Raw genomic sequence first — 23,789 nt, forward strand, 5'->3', positions numbered from 1 at the left:
AAGGGGGTGGCAAGTCAACATAACAGTGTCACGAAGCCTAATACAAGGAATATGGGTATAAACTGCTTGTACTATGACCTAGCATAAGGCTACCTACTCACATGGCCTCTAAAACGCAGTGTGGGCTTAATGAAAGCAAAACAAAGCACATCTAGATGTCATGTCAAGCCCAATGCCTGCCAAATGTGTCCCTTAAATAAAACAGTCAGCCCTCTTTCCTACAGTAAACATCAGCCAAGAAAGCTAAGCCACGTTTCCTGGGGATTGAGTTAATTTTCTTTCTTCCTCTAATCTCAAGTGAGGAGTATCTGTATAGAGGTTGAGGAGTGTTGTACTCATTAGTCAGTCAATGGTTTGGTCTTATTAAAATAAAAGAAATGTTACATTATCATAGATTTATAACTTACAAAATGATTTCAACATGCTTTTTTTTTTTCATGAATGAGAAAACCAAGGATGGAGAAGAGTCAATTGTCTTGCCCAGGTTCATGCACGATAGAAATGTGATGGAGATATCACTAAACCCAGAATATCTGATGCCAACCCCAGGGCTCTTGACACATTATTTCTCTCAGCACCAGAATGCTACTGTTATTTATGGGCCCAGGCTCACCACAGAAGTGAGAGGCACTTCTCATTGAGAGAGGAGCCAGTTATCTAGGGCTTGGGTTTTTCTATACCTTTTGCGTATTTTTTTCTTTTAGTTGACATACAAGATTCCACATAGTATCACGTGCTTATTTTCCACGTAATTATCTGTTATTTTCCATTCACCATTTATGTGTACATGTTGGCAAATGATGACAATTAACATCCTCAAGACTTTATCCACTTTGCAGTGCTTATCCTAAATTCAAAGACATAAAAACACACACATACACACCATAATTTACCTTTCAGAAGAACGTCTACATCGAATAAATCAGCAGCCAAATTGAAAATTCAAAATTGCATCTGGAGCTAATGAAAAACAAAATAATCTACAATAATGCCAGCAATGATCAATAGAATCTGTACTATTCAAGGAGTAATACACAAGTGGTTTTCACTGGCTGGGTGGGTTTTGGACATTGGTCTGCCAACCCACTTTCCTTTCTTCCATGGACTCAGGTAAAATTTCAACTTAGGAAAGGAGTCACCATTTTGTTTTGTTTTGTTTTCCCATGCTCACTCTATCTAGTGAAAAGTTACATGAGCGGGGCGCCTGGGTGGCTCAGTTGGTTAAGCGACTGCCTTCGGCTCAGGTCATGATCCTAGAGTCCCTGGATCGAGTCCCGCATCAGGCTCCCTGCTCGGCAGGGAGTCTGCTTCTCCCTCTGACCCTCCCCCCTCTCATGTGCTCTCTCTCATTCTCTCTCTCAAATAAATAAAAAAAAAAAAAAAGAAAAAAGAAAAGTTACATGAGCAAGACTCCTCAAAATTTAACTTGCTGAGGGACTGGGGGAGAGGATCACAAGCATGACACAGAATGACTGAGAGTGTGGATATGCTGCTCTGGAGTTTCAATTTTGATAAGACAGAAAGAGAAAAAGGGGACGGGGTGGGAGTGGGGGAGAGTGGGGAGGGAGTTTGGGGACAGCTATAGTCCTCTCAAGGTTCTGCTGTAGTGAACCAGGAACACTGGGTATTGGTTATAGTTAGTGAAGAAAGACAAGGGGCAGGAGGAAGCTGAGAGAGAAGCGCAGTGTGGGCTATTTGCTTCAGGAAATTTCCACTGGTATTCACAAGTTTCATCACTCAAAATATAATTATTTCATTATTTTGGTTTGCTAGTTCTTGACAATTATATACCTGTCAGTCCTCAAAGCTGAATTAAGAAACAATAGAAAAATGGAAAGAAAGTGAATATTTTGAAGAATAATGGCTATGTCACCTCTTATTTAGGTGACCTTGACAATATGACAAAACCTTTCAAAGACCAGCTACAAAATGATATCCAAACAGTTTGGTTCTGGATGTGTTAACTGTAACATTTTATTTGAATGTTTCCATTGAGGGTTGTTAAAAAAAATGGCAGAGGGGAGTCTTCAGTTAATCTCTGTGGGTTCTACAGTCTCATATAAATTTGAGGCCCAGAGACCACAGCTACTCAGGAATTTATATTTATAATTATAACTGAATACTTATGTTGAAAGAAAACTAATTTTGCATTAACATAACTTTGTAATGAGGTACTCTGAATGTCACACTCAAAAGAATCCATTGCAGATGTTGGTAACCTGTGAAAAGAAACAGAATATAGTCATGTTTAAATCTGCCAATCACAGGTTTTTCTTTAAGAAAAGTCCACTATAGAATGAGAAACTATCAAAAAAAAAAAATACTCTAAAGATCGCATATCTGTATGTTAATATAGTATAATAAATAGGAAAACCACCCTAATCATTTAGGGGAAACATCTGAATTATTTTATTTATGGAAAAGAGGTTTTTTAAAATGCTTATAAGAAAAATCAATATTATTCAGGTTATTAGTCTTATTACTGGGTAAGCCCTGAAATGACTATTTCACTGTCCCTGAAAAGTCAGTTATTGTAGTGATTGGCAGCATTTTATGCTAGTATTTTTAAGGGATAAACAAACAAAAAAAATTCATTATGATCTAGATGCGAGAAACTTGGTTTTGGGAATGAAATATAACTTAGGAAAAGATAAAAGTCAAAGAAACAAAACCGGTGGTGCAGATTTACATCAGTGATCTCTTCGCCATTCACAAATCCTATGACAATACTTTTCAGGGCAGAAGGAAACCAAACCATAAATGAAAAGTGATCCTGACACACTTTCCTTCAGGACACTGGATAGAAGCTTTCTCTGCTTTCCTCTGTGAAATGTCATCTGAGCAGAGAAGTAAAGGAAGAGGAAGACATTGGAGAGCAATAGGGAAGGAGGGAAGAAAAGGAATCTGTCTGGAGAAGGAAGAAAGAAAGGGAAGGAGAATACCCTAATATAGGTTAGAGTAAAAGAGAGATAGGGAAGAAATTCATAGAGGGACATATGCCCATGAGTTAAAAAGAAAGAAAGAACTAGCCAAATGATAGGGGGGGAAAAAGGAAGAAAAGAAAAAAGAAAGAAAGGAAATAAAAGAAACATTATTTACATTGTCTAATAAGTAGAAAGTATGATGCTATTTTTGCCACTCATAATAGAAATTAGGAAACCAAGGAAAGTTCTCTGTGAAGGTTACACTCAGCTATCTCTCAAACAGGAACTCTAAACTCAAATGATGATTTTTTGGGGGGGCAAATTATTTAGTGGAGGATAGGGATAAAGAAGTGACTGGAAACTTTGTGATATGTAGTGAAAGGGAAGGATCAATTTACAATTTGTGTTTACAGAATGTAGACATGTTTGTATTTACTTTGGAGTCAGTAGACAGCATGATATGTTGCATCTTGGAATACTTTTTTCCACTGGGTAAAACATGAATTTTTGGAAGTAGAATCCTATGAATAACTGCTTTATTATACCAAAGCTGAACTAAAGTCCCTTGTTGATTTATTTATCCCACCCTGAGAGGCAGCATAGAAGGAAAAAATATTTTACTTCAACATACAGTTAATCATTTCATATTTCTTTGCCAAAACGGAGGTACTTTTAGCCACAATCATGCTCACTTGTGCATCATGCAGCATTCACATGGTGGGGAAGAAAGCCCTGATATACAAACCATCAATTCATGATCCTCTTATGGAAACTTTTCTATACCTTTACTAGAAACAATCCCATTTGGTTCCAAAAGTGCTAAATAAACTGTTTATTACTTTGAAACTTTATCTTTATTATTTGGACTTGATGCTTGTCTACATTCTCACTTTCAAACTGGCCAGCTGGGGAAATAAAGACATATCCTGTTCTTAACATATTTCTGGATTTGCTTAGCTTAATAAAACATTGATATCCACACTTTGAAGGCAAGCCACCTCTAGCCCATCAATTTGACTCCATGATCTTTGAACTGCCCTCTTCATAACCTTCACATTAAATGTCTGCTGGGAAGCAATGAGTTGAGTGTTAGGACCTAACCCTTGATTTCCCATAATGCTTTGGCTTAGAGTTTAATTCATGTGCATTTCTTTGCATGTCTTAACTATTCCCATGATTCTAACAGAAACTGCATTTGTCAAGCGCACTAATGAGCTCTATATTTTCTAATTCAATTGGCATATCTCCAGCCCCATTTTTTTGAGTAACATTTGACACAATCACTTGCTTTCCTTGAAACCATCAGCCCTTTCTACTTCCAATGTGCTTCCCACAATGGAGAGTGTGTACAGCGAGAATTATGTTTAACAGACTTCCTGGAACCTGTGATTAAAAATGGGATTTCGTTTTGAATAAATCAATGCCTTCTCATGTGAATTGAGAGGCAAAACTCAGGGGAGGGCAGAATTCCTACTGTTTTTGCTGCTTCTGCCTGGCAGGCAGAATCTTCAGAGGATTTATTTCTGCCATGGAACCACTGGTAGAGTTCTCAAAGGCCAGCCATTATATTCAAGAGTTTCAAGAGTGAGGTGTCCATTTTGTTTTCGTAGAGTGTGTCAGAGAACTTTGATTCTAGATCTGGCAGTAATAGTTTTCTGAAACATGCCAGTAGGAATGGAATTCTGTAGTCATGTTGCCTGATCTTAGAAGAGGCATAGTTCCCATGGTGGCTGGGTTCCCTGTTGTAGCTTGAGAATCATTTCTAGAGTTTAGAACTTAAGTCTTCCTTCAGTCACTGAAACAATTCTTAATACTCTGTAATAAAAGCCTTTCTACCCTTAAAACCATCAGTGTTTCCTACATCTCTCTCATTCTCCCTCTCTCTATCTCAGATAAGTATAAGACTGATGTATTGAAAGAACAGAGAGGAGGTGTTAAGTGTAGAAATACCACCTACTCTAGTTTGTATAGGCTCTTCTTTCAACACATCAATCTTGTTCCAACTACCAAGACATTTTTAAGCTGTTTCTTCTGTATCCAACACTCTTCTTCCGTTATTTCTTGTGCTTCACTCCTTCTATTTGCAGGTCTCAGTTGAAATAGCACTTTCTCAAAAAGGCCTTTCCAGACTACCAAAATATTCTGACATCCTGTACATTCCCTCATTGAAAATGTAAAACCTAAAGTTATATTTACTTGTTGATTATCCCTTTTCCCTCATTATAATTTAAGTTCTGTGATGGCAGAGATCTTGCTTGTGTTCTTTCCCACAGATGTTAGAATAGCTCAGACTGTATAGTTAGCATTGAGTAAATGTTTGCTGAGTGGAAAAAAAGATGAACGAATAAATGAATGGTTTGGGAATGTGTTTACTGTTTTCAGGAATTAAAGACTGAAGCTATGTAGATATTATTTATCACATGATTATTTTTTCTTTTACTTGAATACACACACATATCTGTATATATGAAACATATAGAAATTATCATTACTCTTCTTCTTTTAGATCTCTATCTCAACGTAAACCTCAGAAAAGAGAGAAAATCTTCCTTTATTTCTCAAACAATCTTTGTACCTGTCAACTTCCAAGTCCAAGCTTTCAGATTACAAAAATTTGTTATTATTTTTAAAATAAACTTTTTCTTTTAGAGTAGTTCTAGACTTACCAAAAAGTTGCAAAACTAATACATAGAATTCCTATATACTCCATGCCCAACTTCCTCTATTATTAACATCTTACATTAGAAAGGTACATTTGTTACAACTAATGAGCCAATATTGCTAAATTAACTGATGTCCATATTTATCAGATTACTTCAGTTTTTACTTACTGTCTTTTTTCTGTTCCAGGTTCTCATTGAGGATACATTACATTTAGTAGTTGTGTCTCCTTAGGCTCCTCTTGTCTGCAAGTTTCTCAGACTTTCCTTGATTTTGATGGACTTGAGAGCTTTGAGGAATACTGATCAGGTGTTTTGTAGAGTGTTCCTCAATTAGGCTTTGGCGTATGTTTTCCTCATGATGAGACTGGGCTAATGAGTTTTAGCGAAGAAGACCACAGAGCAAAAGTACCATTTTATCAAGAGTATATAAGGTCAACATGACTTACTACTGTTGATACTGAATCTGGTCACCTGACTGAAGTAGTGTTTGTCAGGTTTCTCCATGGGAAAGTTACTCTTTTCCCCCTTTCCAGACTGTACTTTCTGGAAGGAATTCACTATGCCTGGCCTGCACCACCTTTGAGGACAAATTATCTATATAAATTATTTGGAATTCTTCTGCATGGCAATTTTTCTCTAATCCCCTATTAATGCAGTTACTGAATTATTTATTAATGTAAGTATGGACTAATGGATATTTATTTTATACTTTGGGTGATAATCCAGTATTACTTTATTTTGTAGCTCAAATTGTTCCTGCTTTAACCATTTGGGAACTCTTTAGTTGCCAATATAGTTCCTGTGTCCCTTTAACATGTTCCCATAATTAAGGGTGTTTTGTTTTTTTTTTAATTATAACGTCCTTACTTTCTGTCACTACAAGATGCACTAAGCTCATCTTGTGTATTTCCTACCCATTCCTAGAATCATTCCTTTCTCCTAGGATACTTGGTTCCTTTTATTGGAGAATGGTATTAGAAATCAAGATTTGAGCATAGTTATGCTCATTGCTACTTGGGTGTTTTTGCTTCTAAACCCTCTCAGCTGACAAAACACAGAAGTGTGTGTGTGTGTGTGTGTGTGTGTGTGTACTAACCCATGTATATGCTCATATCTATAAAAATTTCATATGTAACAATTTATATCTCTTTGTCAAAATAAGTTCCAATTGATGTCTCCAATTCCAATCCATTACCATATGAGGCATTTTATCTCCCTCTCCTTGCTGATATGTAATCTTGCAGCATCTGCTGTCAAATCAATGAGCTGTTCAATTCCAGTATGTATGCATAATGGTATCAATAAGAGTACAGTGCTTAGTTTTTTGTTCATTTGTTTTTTGTTGTTTGTTTCTTGCCTTTAGTTTCAAAGATACCACATGTTTCCAGAGTTATTTATGTTGGTGTATTCTTCTCTTACCTCTTTCAGTGAGGTTGTTTCATACATTTGTAGTATGGTTGATTATTTTGCCACATTCTACATTCTATCCACAGATACATCAACTCCTCAATATTTTTTTAATTTGTATACATGAGGATTCACTCTTTATACTCTGCAATTCTATGAATTTTGACAAATGCATAGTGACATGGATCCATGATTACAGTGTCATGAAGAATAATTTTAACCCCCACCCCAGATATCTCCTTTGTTTCACCTATTCCAATCTCCCCAAAACCAAACCCCTGGCAATCATTGATATATTTACTATCTCTGTAGTTTTGTTCATACAGTGTGAAGCTTTTTCATACCAGCTCCCTTCACTTAGCAACTTACCTTTATGTCTTTTCATGGCTTGACAGCCCATTTCTTTATTATCACTGAATGATATTCCATGTGTAAAGATGCCACAGTTTATCCATTCTGCTATTGAAGGACATCTTGGTTACTTTTAGTTTTTGGCAGTTATGAGAAAGCTGCTATTACATGTGCAAGTTTTCATGTGGACATAAGGCCACTCCAGAGATAGCCATCAGAGATAAAGGAAAACTGCCCTTTACTTATCAAAGAAGCTCTGTAGCTTTCACCTTCTAAAAAATCCAAGTTTTCAGGTGGCAGAAATTGCTCAATACATTTTTCTCTTTTAATTATATATATTTACTCTTTTAATTACATATATAATTCTATAAAACCTTTCCTTGGAACATGTATAGTTCTGGTGTCATAAAACCTTTCATTGGGGCACATATGGTTCCCTTGTTAAGACACCATTCACCCATACAAACATTCACTGATTTATTCCCTGCCAAAAGTCTGTTGGTGTTTTAACCGTCATGTATCTGGCAATGTACCATAATACTTCATTCTAAAAACTGAAAGTCATTTAACATTCATGGAGATTAAAAGATAGCTGAAGATGGCAAAGCAAGACCAGAAATGTAGTTAGGTGTTTAGTAGAATGTTGTGTTCCTCATTTATTACACGTCTTCAAAATAAACATGTGGGTAGAAGAGATGTGGATGGAAGTCAACAATATTCACAAATACCAAATAACGAAAATTGAAACTACAAAGGCATATTTATATACTTTGTGTTTATATGATTCAGGGATACAATAAAGACAAAGTAATCTGAAATCTTGTTACACAAAAAAGTAAAATAGAAAATGAAAGTCCATAATCTATGAAGGAAGACAGACAAAGCCAAATATATTGAATAAAGGGAGAAACCATGGAAGGTATTGATCAAAGTGTCATAGATCAGTACATGTAGATGATTACACAAAAGAGCTGAATATTATTTACTGGTAAATCATATTGTTATAAAATCAATTTACATTTAGTTCTCTGCCACATGGTAAGATCATTCATCTTGTAACACTTCCATTTCTGAAGTCACAACTGCATGAGTGGGCAATGAAGTAGAAAGTGAAAATTTAGGCAATATGGACAGTTAATGGAATTATCTAGATAACTTGAATTAAAGATATTCAATTTCCTTCATTTTGAAAATATTTTTAGGTACAGTGAAAAGACTTCCAGACTTTCTGCATTCTTCAGGTCTTATACTTGAAGATAATTCTTTCAGACAGTTTTAATTGATACACCCATGATGGCCTTAGAGGCTACTCTTCCAAATGTTTCCTGAGCATCTGGAAATGTCTTAGCCCTTCTCACTAATTGTACTTGCCTCTTTACAGGTCTATATCTCATACTGAAGACTAAGTTCTCATGGTAGGCATTTGATACATATTTGCTGCTTCCATAAGCATGTGGTTTAGAGTTGAAAAGACATGGAATTATAAAGACTAACTCTGCCATTTGCTGTGAAAACTTGGCAAATTTAAATGAGCTTCATTAGTCTCTGTTCTTTAATAGGAATGATAGTAATTACTTCTCCTAGGGTAGGTGTACAGAGTCAATGAAGTAAAATACATAGCCCAAAAAGGATAGTGTCTGGACATAGTAGTTGCTCAATAAAAATTAGTTTCCTCTAACTTTTTTTTTCTCCAGAGATGTAATCAGTTACTTTATCCATGAAAGGAGATATATTTGTGTTAAACATATTGGTCACTGCCCAGGTGACAGAAAAGTGCTATCAAAACATGAATATTTTGTTTCATCTACTTTGTTAGAATGCAATATGTTTATGGATCATTAATTTATTCAAGTTTATCAACGATTGCTCCCAAAATTCTTCCTTCCTCAGTGTTTTCTTTTAATCAAATAGTAACACTGTGCCTAATTACACAGAACCTTAAAAAGGAAGTCATTCTTCAAACCATCCTTGCCCATCCCCATTTTCAATTAATCACCCAATCCTGTCCATTTCACCTCTTAAATGTCTCCCATCTCTGTTTATTTTCTCCAGTTATATTGCCATCACCGTAGTCCAAGCTTCTATTAGAGTTTCTCTGAATTATAGAAATGGTTTCCTAACTAGTCTTCTTTACTCTTCTCATTTTCAATCCAGAAACATCTTCATGCTGCATCAAGAGCACTCTTTTTTTTTTAAGATTTTTTATTTATTCATTTGAGAGAGTGAGTGAGTGAGAGCACAGCAGGGGGAGAGGAAGTGGGAGAGGGAGAAGCAGACTCCCCACTGAGCAGGGTGACCCACAAGAGGCTTGATCCCAGGACCCCGGGATCATGACCTGAGCTGCAGGCAGATGCTTAACTGACTGAGTCACCCAGGCGCCCCCAGAGCACTCCTTTTAAAATGAAAATATGGCCATGTCAATCTTTATTTAAAACCTTTTTATATCTTCTTGTTGCTCTTAAAATAAAGATCATGCCCTTTGCGTGCTAATAGAAAGCACAGCAGAGTGGGAGCTCCCTTACCCGCCTATCGTGTTCCATTATCTCTATCTCCTGAGACCCTGACCTTCCCTGGGCCATCCACATCAGGAGGTTTGCATATGCTGCTTTCTGTACAACACTATTTCCATCAATTCATACTTCTTTTATTCACATCTCTCCATCCTTTAGGGATCAGTGGAATTTCTTGTCTCAAGGAAACATGCTTTAACCCCAGACTATATCAGATTCCCCCAATTATGCTCTAAGCACGCTTTACCATCCTCAGGACCTCCAATCTCAATTGTAATTTAATGACCACTTATGAAATTAATTGTTTTGCCCATGTGCTCTCCTTAAATATGAGCTTTAGGAGGGCCAGGGCCAAGCCTGTCTTTTTAATGCCTGGATCTCCAGCTCTGGTTTACATAATGGAGTCTCAATAAACATACTTTTAATGAATGAATGGAAGAATAAATGAACAAATGAGAGTAATTGTAAAGAAGTCTGGGTGAGTAATTGTGCTTAATTCCAGATAAGTTTTTAAAAATAAATATTGTCTTCAGTAAGAAAAAAAAAAAGACATCAACTTTAGTTATCACAGTTGGGATATTCTGTCAGTCCTCAGTGCATATCTTTTATTTATAGACTTCTTACTAGAGAAACTGCTTTTTCCGAGCTGAATTTTGAGCACAGGTACAAATTTGCTATTGATACTTGAAATCATCCTACTCTAACCCTAAGCTTTTGGATTCTAAATGATACCCACTCCAGACACCTTGAAATCTGACTGTAACATTGCTTGTGCATCACCTCATGACCTTTGCTCAGCCAGTAAATTGAAGTTTTATGTCCCTAGAGTTAAGTTGGAATAAACCGGAAAATAGAGTTTCCTTCACTATTAGTTCTAGCCCATCTAATCTTCTTGCTCAAGGGATTCACCTCAGTTCAATTATCACATCCAGAAAAAGATATGAGTCTTAACCAATTGTTCATCGTCCAACAATTTCCAGTGAGGTCATTGATATCCACCAGCCAGAGCCACTGACCGCTCAACCTTACCAGAACCCAAAAGACTATAAAATAATGTGAGATGTGAATTGTGTCTTTTTCTGTTCATAATTTAATTTTGCTAGGCCTCTCAACAGTAGTGGTTGACAAAGCAGATTGATGCTTTTATCTAAGTAATGTAACATAATTATTTAATGTCTTAGATCATATTCAAGTCATGATTTCAGTGAGTCCATACCTAACTAAAGCAGGTGTGATAGTAAGATCGACCCATTAGCCCCAGTAAAGAGATTAAGAATATGTCTACATTTGACACATTTTTAGTATAAAGAGAAATCATCTGTATAGTTAGTCCCCCAAAATAAACTCAGTCAACTGGTTTAAAAGAGAGCTGGACTTACCCTCTAACCAGATCACACATTCTAGTGCCAAACTACATGGCAGAGCTGTTTCAAGTACAAGTATCATGTTTGTGACTTCGCTTTGTTTTTCTAACAACAACTCTTAGGTAGAGATTATGAATTATTATGTAATCCATCTCTGCTCCAAGAGACTATTTGATAAAAAATATTGTGAAGAATTCAGCAGCAAGCAAGGAAGTAAACAGCAAAGGGACCAAGTGAGGTAGGAAAAGACTCTCCCCCAGCCCCAAACTGCAAGTTGCTTTCTAAACACAAAGCATGTTTCTCATATTGTAAATCAGCAGGGTATACAACAAAACATCAAACTTGGGAAACAAACATCTTCTGCCTATTAAAGCTTAAAGAGAAACATCTTCCTGTAATTCAGTAAAGCTTTGCTATAATAGGATATAAAGTCTTAGTTGCTTTAATCTATATCACCCTGATGATTCTTAACACTTTTTTCTTGAACTGATCTGTTTTTTCCATTCAGTAATTAACTTCCTTGTTAATAGGGGCAGGATTTTACAAACCCTCTCTAACTCCCCAGCACCCAGCATAGTGCTGGGTGCATACTAGATGCTCAGTAAATATTATAATATTTATAATAGAATACAATATTATCTCAGTAATAGAATAATTAGTTTTGAACCAGAGTGATTATACAGTAACATGGCAAGATAGAAAAGACACTATCTGCTGCTCCTAGCTTTACTACTATTCTCTCTGCTTAGAGTTCCTGTCTGCCCCTCTTTCATTTGGCCAACTCCCTAGGCATACCTCAAGTTCAACTCAATATCACCTCTTCACATAAAATCTTCCTTAATATCCATAAGGTAAAGATAGTATGCCAAACTTTGTGCCCCTGTAATTCCCTAATCATCAATCTTTTAGCATTTACTGACAAAATAAAAAGTATTTGTGAGTACTCCCCTTTCATCCCAGATCGTGGGTCTGCTGGGTACAGAGGTATACCTTTTCTCATCTTGGAACTGGATTTTAAAAAAGGGTTAATGCTAGAAATAGATTTTTAAAAAAGAAAAAGATTTTTAATGAGTCAATAAATCAAGGAAGAGGGATGATGCATGCTGATGGTAATTTACATTAAATTGTAGACCTAATTTTTACTCTTCTTTTGTTTTCATTTAAAAAAATCTGTTGGGCTCCTGCGTAGCTCAGTTGGTTAAGCGTCTGCCTTCAGCTCAGGTCATGATCCCGGGGTTCTGGGATTGAGCCCCACATTGGACTCCCTGCTCAGCAGGGAGTCTGCTTCTCTCTCTCCCTCTGCTGCTCCCTTCAGCTTGCTCTCTCTCTCTATCTCAAGTAAATAAATAAAATCTTTAAAAAACTAACAATAAAAAATCTAAGTATTATATCTTCACTCTAAATGTGAAATACACTGTTATTTAAATATTCATACAAAATTGCTTAAATAGCAAAGTTATCTTTTAAATACAAGTATCTTATTTAACATAAGAATTTAGTCAAAATCTAGAGAGGAGGAGCAAGATGGCAGAGGAGTAGGAGACCTAAATTTCATCTGGTCCCAGGAATTCAACTAGATAGGTATCAAACCATTCTGAACCCCTACAAACTCAACAGGAGATCAAAGAAAAGAATAGCAGCAACTCTCTGAACAGAAAAGTACCCACTTTCTGGAAGGTCTCTTCTGATTTGTTTAGTGTATATTTTTGTGGGGTTGTTGTTAGCTTGTTAGCATTTTGTTCTCTCATTCATCTGTTCTCCTCTGGACAAAATGACAAGATGGAAAAACTCACCTCAAAAAAAAGAACAAAAGGCAGTACCGACTGCCAAGGACCTAATCAATACAGACATTAGTAAGATGTTGGAATTAGAGTTCAGAATGACAATTATAAAGATACTAGCTGGGCTTGAAAAAAAGCATGGAAGACATTAGAGAAACCCTTTCTGGAGAAATAAAAGAACTAAAATCTAACCAAGTTGAAATCAAAAAGGTTATTAATGAGGCACAATCAAAAATGGAGGCTCTAACTGCTAGGATAAATGAGGCAGAAGAGAGAATTAGTGGTATAGAAGACCAAATGATGGAGAATAAAAAAGCTGAGAAAAAGAGAGATAAGCAACTACTGGATCATGAGGGCAGAATTTGAGAGATTACCATAAGATGAAACAGTATTAGAATAATTGGGATCCCAGAAGAAGAAGAAAGAGAGGTGCAGAAGGTATAATGGAGCAAATTATAGCAGAGAATTTCCCTAATTTGGGGAAGGAAACAGGCATCAAAATCCAGGAGGCACAGAGAACCCCCCTCAAAATCAATAAAAATAGGCCAACACTACGACATCTAACAGTAAAACTTACAAGTCTCAGAGACAAAGAGAAAATCCTGAAAACACTCGGGACAAGAGGTCTGTAACCTACAATGGTAGAAAGATTAGATTGGCAGCAGACCTATCCACAGAGACCTGGCAGGCCAGAAAGGACTGGCATGATATATTCAGAGCACTAAATGAGAAAAATATGCAGCCAAGAATACTATATCCAGCTAGGCTGTCATTGAAAATAGAAGGAGAGATAAAAAGCTTCCAGGACAAACAGAAACTAAAGGAATTTGCAAACACGAAACCAGCCCTACAAGAAATATTAAAAGGGGTCCTCTAAGCAAAGAGAGAGCCTAAAAACAACATAGCCCAGAAAGGAACACAGACAATATACAGTAACAGTCACCTTACAGGCAATACAGTGGCACTAAATTCATATCTTTCAATAGTTACCCTGAATATAAATGGGCTAAATGCCCCAATCAAAAGACACAGGGTATCAGATTGGATAAAAAAAAAAAAAACAAGATCCATCGATATGCTGTCTGCAAGAGACTCATTTTAGACCCAAAGACACTTCCAGATTGAAAGTGAGGGGGTGGAAAACCATTTACCATGCTAATGGACACCAAAAGAAAGCTGGGGTGGCCATCCTTATATCAGACAAATTAGATTTTAAAACAAAGACTGTACTAAGAGATGAGGAAAGACACTATATAATACTTAAAGGGTCTATACAATGAGAAGATTTAACAATTGTAAATATCTATGCCCCTAACATGGGAGCAGCCAATTATATAAGCCAATTAATAACAAAGCAAAGAAACACATCGACAACAATACAATAATAGTGGGGGACTTTAACATCCTCCTCACTGAAATGGACAGATCATTTAAGCAAAAGATCAACAAGGAAATAAAGACTTTAAATGACACACTGGACCAAATGGACTTCACAGATATATTCAGAACATTCCATCCCAAAGCAACAGAATACACATTCTTCTCTAGTGCCCATGGAACATTCTCCAGAATAGATCACATCCTAGGTCACAAATCAGGTCTCAACCAGTACCAAAAGATTGGGATCATTCCCTGCATATTTTTGGACCACAGTGCTTTGAAAGTGGAACTCAATCACAAGAGGAAAGTCGGAAAGAACTCAAATTCATGGAGGCTAAAGAGCATCCTACTAGGGAATGAATGGGTCAACCAGGAAATTAAAGAAGAATTAAAAAAATTCATGGAAACAAATGAAAACACAACTGTTCAAAATCTTTGGGATGCAGCAGAGGCGGTCCTAAGAGGAAAGTATATAGCAATACAAGCCTTTCTCAAGAAACAAGAAAGGTCTCAAAAAAAAAAAAAAAAGAAAGAAAGAAAGAAAGAAAGAAAGAAAAGAAACAAGAATGGTCTCAAATACACAACCTAACCCTACACCTAAAGGAGCTGGAGAAAGAACAGCAAATAAAGCCTAAACCCAGCAGGAGAAGAGAAATAATAAAGATCAGAGCAGAAATCAATGAAATAGAAACCAAAAGAACAGTAGAACAGATCAACGAAACTAGGAGCTGGTTCTTTGAAAGAATTAACAAGATTGATAAACCCCTGGACAGACTTATCCAAAAGAAAAGAGAAATGACCCAAATCAACAAAATCATGAATGAAAGAGGAGAGATCACAACCAATACCAAAGAAATACAAACAATTATAAGAACATATTATGAGCAACTCTATGCCAGCAAATTAGATAACCTGGAAGAAATGGATGCATTCCTAGAGATGTATCAACTACCAAAACTGAACCAGGAAGAAATAGAAAACCTGACCAGACCCATAACCACTAAGGAAATTGAAGCAGTCATCAAAAATCTCCCAAAAGACAAAAGCCCAGGGCCAGATGGCTTCCCAGGGGTATTGTACCAAACATTTAAAGAAAAATTAATACCTATTCTTCTGAAACTGTTCCAAAAAATAGAAATGGAAGGAAAACTTCCAAACTCATTTTATGAGGCCACCATTACCTTGATCCCAAAACCAGACAAAGACCCCATCAAAAAGGAGAATTACAGACCAATATCCCTGGTGAACATGGATGCAAAAATTCTCACCAAAATACTAGCCAATAGGATCCAACAGTACATTAAAAGGATTATTCACCATGACCAAGTGCAATTTATTCCTGGGCTGCATGGTTGGTTCAACATCCACAAATCAATCAATGTGATACAATACATTAATAAAAGAAAGAACAAGAACCATATGATCCTCTCAACAGATACAGAAAAAGCATTTGACAAAGTACAGCATCCTTTCTTGATCAAAACTCTTCAGAGTGTAGGGATAGTGGGTACATACCTCAATATCATAAAAGCCATCTATGAAAAACCCACAGCGAATATCATTCTCAATGGGGAAAAACTGAGAGCTTTCCCCCTAAGGTCAGGAACACAGTAGGGATGTCCACTATTACCACTGCTATTCAGCATAGTACTAGAAGTCCTAGCCACAGCAATCAGACAACAAAAAGAAATAAAAGGCATCCAAATCGGCAAAGAAGAAGTCAAACTCTCACTCTTTGCAGATCATATGATACTTTATGTGGAAAACCCAAAAGACTCCACCCCAAAACTGCTAGAACTCATACAGGAATTCAGTAAAGTGGTAGGATATAAAATTAATGCACAGAAATCAGTGGCATTCCTATACACCAACAACAAGACAGAAGAAAGAGAAATTAAGGAGTCGATCCCATTTACAATTGCACCCAAAACCATAAGATACCTAGGAATAAATCTAACCAAAGAAGCAAAGAATCTGTACTCAGAAAACTATAAAATACTCGTGAAAGAAATTGAGGAAGACACAAAGAAATGGAAAAACGTTTCATGTTCATGGATCGGGAGAACAAATATTGTGAAAATGTCAATGCTACCTAGAGCAATCTACACATTCAATGCAATCCCTATCAAAATACCATCAATTTTTTTCAAAGAAATGGAACAAATAATCCTAAAGTTTGTATGGAACCAGAAAAGACCCCAAATAGCCAGAGGAATGTTGAAAAAGAAAAGCAAAGCTGGTGGCATCACAATTCCAGACTTCAAGCTCTATCACAAAGCTGTAATCATCAAGGCAGTATGGTACTGGCACAAAAACAGACACATAGATCAATGGAACAGAATAGAGAGCCCAGAAATGGACCCTCAACTCTATGGTCAACTTATCTTCGACAAAGCAGGAAAGAATGTCCAATGGAAAAAAGACAGTCTTTTCAACAAATGGTGTTGGGAAAATTGGGTAGCCACATGCAGAATAATGAAACTGGACCATTTCCTTACACCACACACAAAAATAGACTCAAAATGGATGAAATACCTAAATGTGAGACTGGAGTCCATCAAAATCCTAGAGGAGAACACAGGCAGCAACCTCTTCGACCTCAGCCGCAGCAATTTCTTCCTAGAAACATCGCCAAAGGCAAGGGAAGCAAGGGCAAAAATGAACTATTGGGTCCTCATCAAGATAAAAAGCTTTTGCACAGCAAAAGAAACAGTCAACGAAACCAAAAGACAACAGACAGAATGGGAGAAGATATTTGCAAATGACATATCCGATAAAGGGCTAGTATCCAAAATCTATAAAGAACTTATCAAACTCAACCCCCAAAGAACAAAGAATCCAATCAAGAAATGGGCAGAAGACATGAACAGACATTTTTCCAAAGAAGACATCCAAATGGCCAACAGACACATGAAAAAGTGCTCAACATCACTTGGCATCAGGGAAATCCAAATCAAAACCTCAAAGAGATATCACCTCACGCCAGTCAGAATGACTAAAATTAACAAGTCAGGAAATGACAGATGTTGGTGAGGATGTGGAGTAAGGGGAACCCTCCTACACTGTTGGTGGGAATGAAAGCTGGTGCAGCCACTCTGGAAAATAGTATGGAGGTTCCTCAAAAAGTTGAAAAAAAGCTACCATAAGACCCAGCAATTGCACTACAGGGTATTTACCCCAAAGATACAAATGTAGGGATCCGAAGGGGTACATGCATCCCAATGTTTATAGCAGCAATGTCCACAATAGCCAAACTATGGAAAGAGCCAAGATGTCCATCAACAGATGAATGGATAAAGAAAATGTGGTATATATATATATATATATATATATATATATATATATATATATATGGAATATTATGCAGCCATCAAAAAAACCGAAATCTTGCCATTTGCAATGACGTGGATAGAACTAGAGGGTATTATGCTAAGCGAAATAAATCAATCAGAGAAAGACATGTATCATATGATCTCACTGATATGGGGAATTCTTAATCTCAGGAAACAAACTGAGGGTTGCTGGAGTGGTGGGGGGTGGAGGGATGGGGTGGCTGGGTGATGGACATTGGGGAGGGTGTGTGCTATGGTGAGCACTGTGAATTGTGAAGACTGCTGAATCACAGACCTGTACCTCTGAAACAAATAATACATTATATGTTAAAAAAAAAAAAAGATAGTAGGAAGGGAAAAATGAAGGGGGGGATATCGGAGGGGGAGACGAACCATGAGAGACTATGGACCCTGAGAAACAAAATGAGGGTTCTAGAGGGGAAGGGGTGGGGGGATGGGTTAGCCTGGTGATGGGTATTAAAGAGGGCATGTATTGAATGGAGCACTGGGTGTTATATGCAAACAATGAATCATGGAACACTACATCAAAAACTAATGATGTAATGTATGGTGATTAACATAACATAATAAAATAATACTAAAAAAAAAAAAGGAATTTAGTCCAAATCTAGAGAAATGAAAGGTTGCATGACTGTCATATCAATCAACTACAAACTGGTTAAAGCAAGTTTCTGAAGAGAAACTTGAGAGTGGCTTTTCCATTCTCTTTTGTTTTATCTTTTAATTTAATTCCTTCAAATATAACTTTAATACAGAATTCTTTGAGAACAAATTTCTAGTGCTCTCCTTTAATAAACAGAATACCAATGTCACATTCTGAAGGGCTTTTATTTCCCACATTTTTCAGAACATGACAATAATAGTTTTGTGCATTTATGTGTTTTAGTTATTATTATGTTTTTTAAGGTTTTCCAAAAAACAGTGATTTACTTTGTAAATAATTTTCTACAATTCAGGATTTCATGAAAAATCCTAAGTTTATATGGCATTAGATTTTTTTTTTTCCCACATTGGTTTCTGGTGATATATTTTCAAGACTTTTAATGTCTTATATTTATAAGCTTCACCTCCATGTTGAAGTACCTCGAATCCTCTTAATGCCTAAGGATTCCTGGCAGCTTATATTTGTATGTATAAAAGATAGGCCAAATCTCCATGGGAGAACATTCAAAATAGAAACAAATGTACCCCTGCTTAGTTTATGCATTAAACATTTTTCTCCAAATATTTCAGGAATGAGAGAGTTTTTAAAAATTAATATCCTTAGTATTTGAAAATAATGTTCTTTTGTGAACTATTAATTTTTCATATTACGGCAATTTAACATCCTTGGAAATCTGGTGTCTTTATAAATTCTCTTCTATCCTTCTCCCATAGAACCCGTTTTCCTATGAAATCATATGAAATATTTTTTATGAATACAAATTTACTTACACTCCATGATTTTATTTTAAACTAAAAGCTCAAAAGTTTTAAGTTAATAAAAATCTCAACACATCACATCTACCTTTATTGGGTAAATTTGAATTAACGCAGATATGGGCATTTATTATTTTTCAGAACAAACAAGAAAACCTAAGTTGCTTTAAAATAGTCAGGCCCATGTGAGGTCTAAGGCTTTTAAAAAACTGAAAAGTTACATTAATTACAAGGGAACCTCAATACAAGCATCTGGAGTTACTCAACAGATTTCTTAAGGAATGTCAATTTTGCACCTGGACATGAGTATTTTCACTTCTGCGAATCATTATGCTTAATGTTGGCTCTAGGTCCTTTACTCATAGATTATCGCACATTAATGGCACCATTCAAATGCCATCCCTAGCTGGAATGATGCACCTCCATGCTCTACTGTTTATAGTTTTCTAGGCACTCCTCTATCAATCTCCAAACCTGTTCAGATACGTTTGAATCCTATTTTCTTACGACAGGTTTCTCACTTTCGGACTCAAGAACGTAACGGCCCAGAATTTCTCCCCTGCCATCTTTAAAATCAATAACCTTAAAACAATCTTATTACTCTCTTCTGACTTAGGACCAAATCTATATTCCAGCTGGAGTCAGACAAGCCACATAACACATACACACACACGTACATACATGAGAATTTTTAACCACAGTTTCTCCTTGTGTGGGAACATGGGATTTCAATCATGTAACTTCTAGATGGGGAAATCTGATGCCCTGGCTGTTCATTTTTTAGGAGCATTGAAAAGCCATTAAAAGTATGTTTCTTTGGACAGCTATAGGACAGTGCAGATTTTCCATCCTACTTTCCTATATGCAGTTCCTTCTTAAATTGTATTATTCACAACATTTCAAAGTCAATGTCCTAGAGGGACATGAAAAAGGTTACAGAGAAAGAAATGCACATTTAAGAAGCCCCCTAGAGAATCACAGATAAGACGTTTCAAGTTTATTTAGACCCCATGTATGCAAGATTCTATATAAGCAAATTAGGGGATTAGAGAAAGATAGGCAAAATATCACATCTCCATCCAGCTTTTGTTTCTTCATAGTACTTGTTCATTTATTTATTTATTGTCTCTCTTTATGCACCAAATTAAAACCTTGTAAGAGTTGGGGCTTTGCCTGTTTGTTCACTACTCAATTTGGCCCTAGAATAGCACCTTGGACATTATATATACTCAAGAAATATTAGCACAAAGAATGAATGAATGGACATAAAAAAGATTCATATTCAAAGGAAGCTGTCTGATTTCCTTTCATCGTATTGAAAGGATTTTATCACCAACATAATCTTTCCTTATAGAACATAAATGGTAAATGAAGACTAAATATCTCAAGAAACACAGCTCAGTGTTCACTAAAAGCAAATTCCTATTTACTGCCTGAGAAGCAAAATAAAGTAGGGAAAGGAAGACTTAGTTATTAAGCCAGAGGCATTTGGTACTGTGTTGAACAACACAATCATCACTGGTACTGAAGGCAGCTTTGAAAATCAGAAGCAGGGGTGTAGAGTTCTTCTATACCATGAGCTGATGATTGATGATTGCATTGTGATAGAAAAAGCATCAGATTCAGAGTTCTATCTCAATTAATGAGTAAGCAATTAGTATTAATATTACATTTTTTATTATTAGTTATACTATATATATGTGTGTATTTATATATTACTATGTATAATAATTATGGAAGTCGGTTGGATTTGGTTTCAAATCCTAGCTCTGCCACATGCCAACTGGTGACCTTGGCACGATACTTAAGCTCTCTCAATCTAATGTTCTCATCTCTTTCCCTGAATCATTGTAAATACTAAGAGACATAATGTTTAAAGTGCTTTACCCATGTCTGATATGATAAATGGTGATGATGATGATTATAATGGCAATGTTGATTCATACAAATTAAAGTCAGGTAAATGGAATGAACTAAAGTATTGACATACTAAGGAAAGTTTTCTTTCCAGGCAGAAACATAATTTGTGAGAAAGACCTTCAGAAAATCTACATTTCGTTCTATGTCCTTGATACAATTCTTTTTTTTTTTTTTTTTAAAGATTTTATTTATTTATTTGAGACAGAGAGAATGAGAGAGAGAGAGCACATGAGATGGGGGAGGGTCAGAGGGAGAAGCAGGCTCCCCGCTGAGCAGGGAGCCCGATGCGGGACTCGATCCAGGGACTCCAGGATCATGACCTGAGCCGAAGGCAGTCGCTTAACCAACTGAGCCACCCAGGCGCCCCTTGATACAATTCTTAAGAGTGGATGATGTGACCCTAGATATCACCGAGAATTATTGCAACTGAAAGAACAAAAAAAAAAGAAATAAAGAAGAGAATATATATATATCTCTACTGTTTTATGAACAAAACACAAATATTTCAAAGATCTTTAAAAATAAAAAATATTTTAACAATAACTCAAAGTTGTTATTTTCAACTCACTACAACTATGTTGGTATATCTTAACATAAAAATTCTTTACCTCCAGGCCTCAAAAAATATATTTGGCTATTCCTCTGTTTGGAGTTTATTTTAAGGCTCAGATATAGACTGATGAGCTTATTAATGGTCCTTGTTTTCTCCTTGTTCTCCGAGCACTGATTTTTTTCCCAATGGATAAAGGTTTGTTGTATATTTTCATACCCTTTAAACACACATATGCTTGCACATTGACTCTATTTTCAGTCAGGCAATATATTACTTTAAATTGTCACTAGTATATATCACAACTTCATCAGATACCCCTTCTCATAACAACAATAAAATACATATACTGGAGAATATGCTAGTAACCCTGTCAATGAGCAGCTTAACCCATAAACGAGATGCATACAGCTATCAAAACTTAAAATATAAAGAACAAAACAGAATCTCAGCCACCACAGTGGCAAAGACATTATTTGTATTCATACATTCCCTAGGATTAAGCAAGAGTTCTTAGTGCTTATTGGATAGATGACCATAAGGTAAAGAACAAAGTTTTAAAATAAGTCAATTTTCCCTTGGTGTTCTTCACTTCATGTTTTGAATCTTTTTAAATTCCTGTCTCCAGTACCTGAAGACCATACCAGGCCTCCTGGTTACCAAAGACCAGTCCCAATTTAGTCTTCCAGCAACACTGCTTCAGTGGCGAGTGCCCAGGCTACACAAGTCTGTATGGACCACACATGTGCCCTGTGTCCCTTGCCCTCATGACACGATTGTCGTCCGACTACAGATTGCTTTAAATCAGCGCTGCTGCTCATATCAAAGCTTGACCATCTAAGGCCCGGAGGCCAAATCCAGACTGTCATCTCTGCACACAGGTAAAGTGTCACTGGAACACAGCCACACCCATTCACTTACACATTATCCATGGTTTCTTTGGTACTACAATGGCGGAGTGAGTAGATGCTGCAAAGACCCTATGGCTCACAAAGCATAAAACATTTACTCGTTAGCCCTTTACAGAAAGCTTGCTGACCCTGCTTCACCACTGTACTGCAATCCCTCAGACCACATCTTCTAGATACTGTTTTAGTGTCGCTTCCCAGGCTGCCTCAGGATCTGGTTCTGAGGACCTCAGCTTTGAAACTCTTATCCCATCTCCTCTGACTTACCTTTTGCCCCATGGACATGTTCTCTGAGACAATTCCTCTACAACCCCTCTGCCTCCTCTCTTCAACTGTAATGCACACCCCTTGGACTACAGCTACTCTCATTCACTTGAATGCCGGCCAAGCCTGATCCTGTCTGGCTTCCACTCAGCTTCAGCCCACACAGCTGGAATTCCTTTTAGATTCACCTGTTGCTTCAGATAAGGCCTCTGGCAAGTGTACTGAATGTCAATGCATTAGCTTTCTAAATTAACACATACAGCTGTAGAAAAACATTGTCTTGCCTGATCTTCCCTCGCCATATGACTTTTTTCTCCTTTGAAACAGTAGACAGGCTTCAAGCAGTTGAGTTATGTTTCCAAAGAAGAAATGGCAAATTAAATTTCTTTAACTTGCAGGGTCCCTTTAAAGAGAGTAAATTTAAAGGATTCAGGGAATTTGGGCTAGAAAGGACCTTTTTCCAAGTTCACCTGTGGCTCCCTCATTCATCATGGTGTTCAAGTTCCTGCCATATTTTCTCAATTTGTTGTACATTTATATCAGAGAGAAACATACTAAGGCTTATAAATTGGAAACTGATTCATAGAGTCATTCATTTTGGTTAGGATTGAGTCCTGTTTTCAGCTTAAAAAATATTTATTTGGGAATAAATTCACCTTAGTTTAATATACATATTATTGCCTGTAGTAAAAGACAATATGTTTGAATTTCACAAGTCTCTAAGAGCTCTAAACTCTCTTGCATTGCTTGGTATAGGTTTCAACCTCCGCCAATTTTTTTTTTTTTTTTTTTTTTTATAGAAGGATAAGTTTTAGAAGTGAAAAAGCCTAGGAGCCTTAAGGCTAATAAATAGATTATCATGACTTACAAATACAACCGTGATTAATGAATTTTTCTAATAGCCATTCCCTGATCTCTCTCTTTAGACATGACATTTACTCCCAGATAACAACTTACTTAAAAGTTTCACCAAAACTTAAAGGAACAAAAGACAG

The 23,789-nt window shown here is 36.5% G+C and overlaps 1 long non-coding RNA gene across 1 annotated transcript; it reads right to left on the reverse strand.

The window, feature by feature from the left end:
- Nucleotides 1-1,696: 1,696 nt before the first annotated feature.
- On the reverse strand, nucleotides 1,697-22,870 carry LOC116645212. The gene is made up of 3 exons (XR_004301921.1): nucleotides 22,798-22,870; nucleotides 5,756-5,956; nucleotides 1,697-2,219 (listed from the first exon to the last, which is right to left on the reverse strand). It is a non-coding gene; the product is annotated as an uncharacterized LOC116645212 (long non-coding RNA).
- Between the last annotated feature and the right edge of the window lie 919 nt (nucleotides 22,871-23,789).

This window comes from Phoca vitulina, unplaced genomic scaffold (genome assembly GCF_004348235.1).
Source record: "Phoca vitulina isolate PV1807 unplaced genomic scaffold, GSC_HSeal_1.0 scaffold2, whole genome shotgun sequence".
Taxonomy (NCBI): Eukaryota; Metazoa; Chordata; class Mammalia; order Carnivora; family Phocidae; genus Phoca; species Phoca vitulina.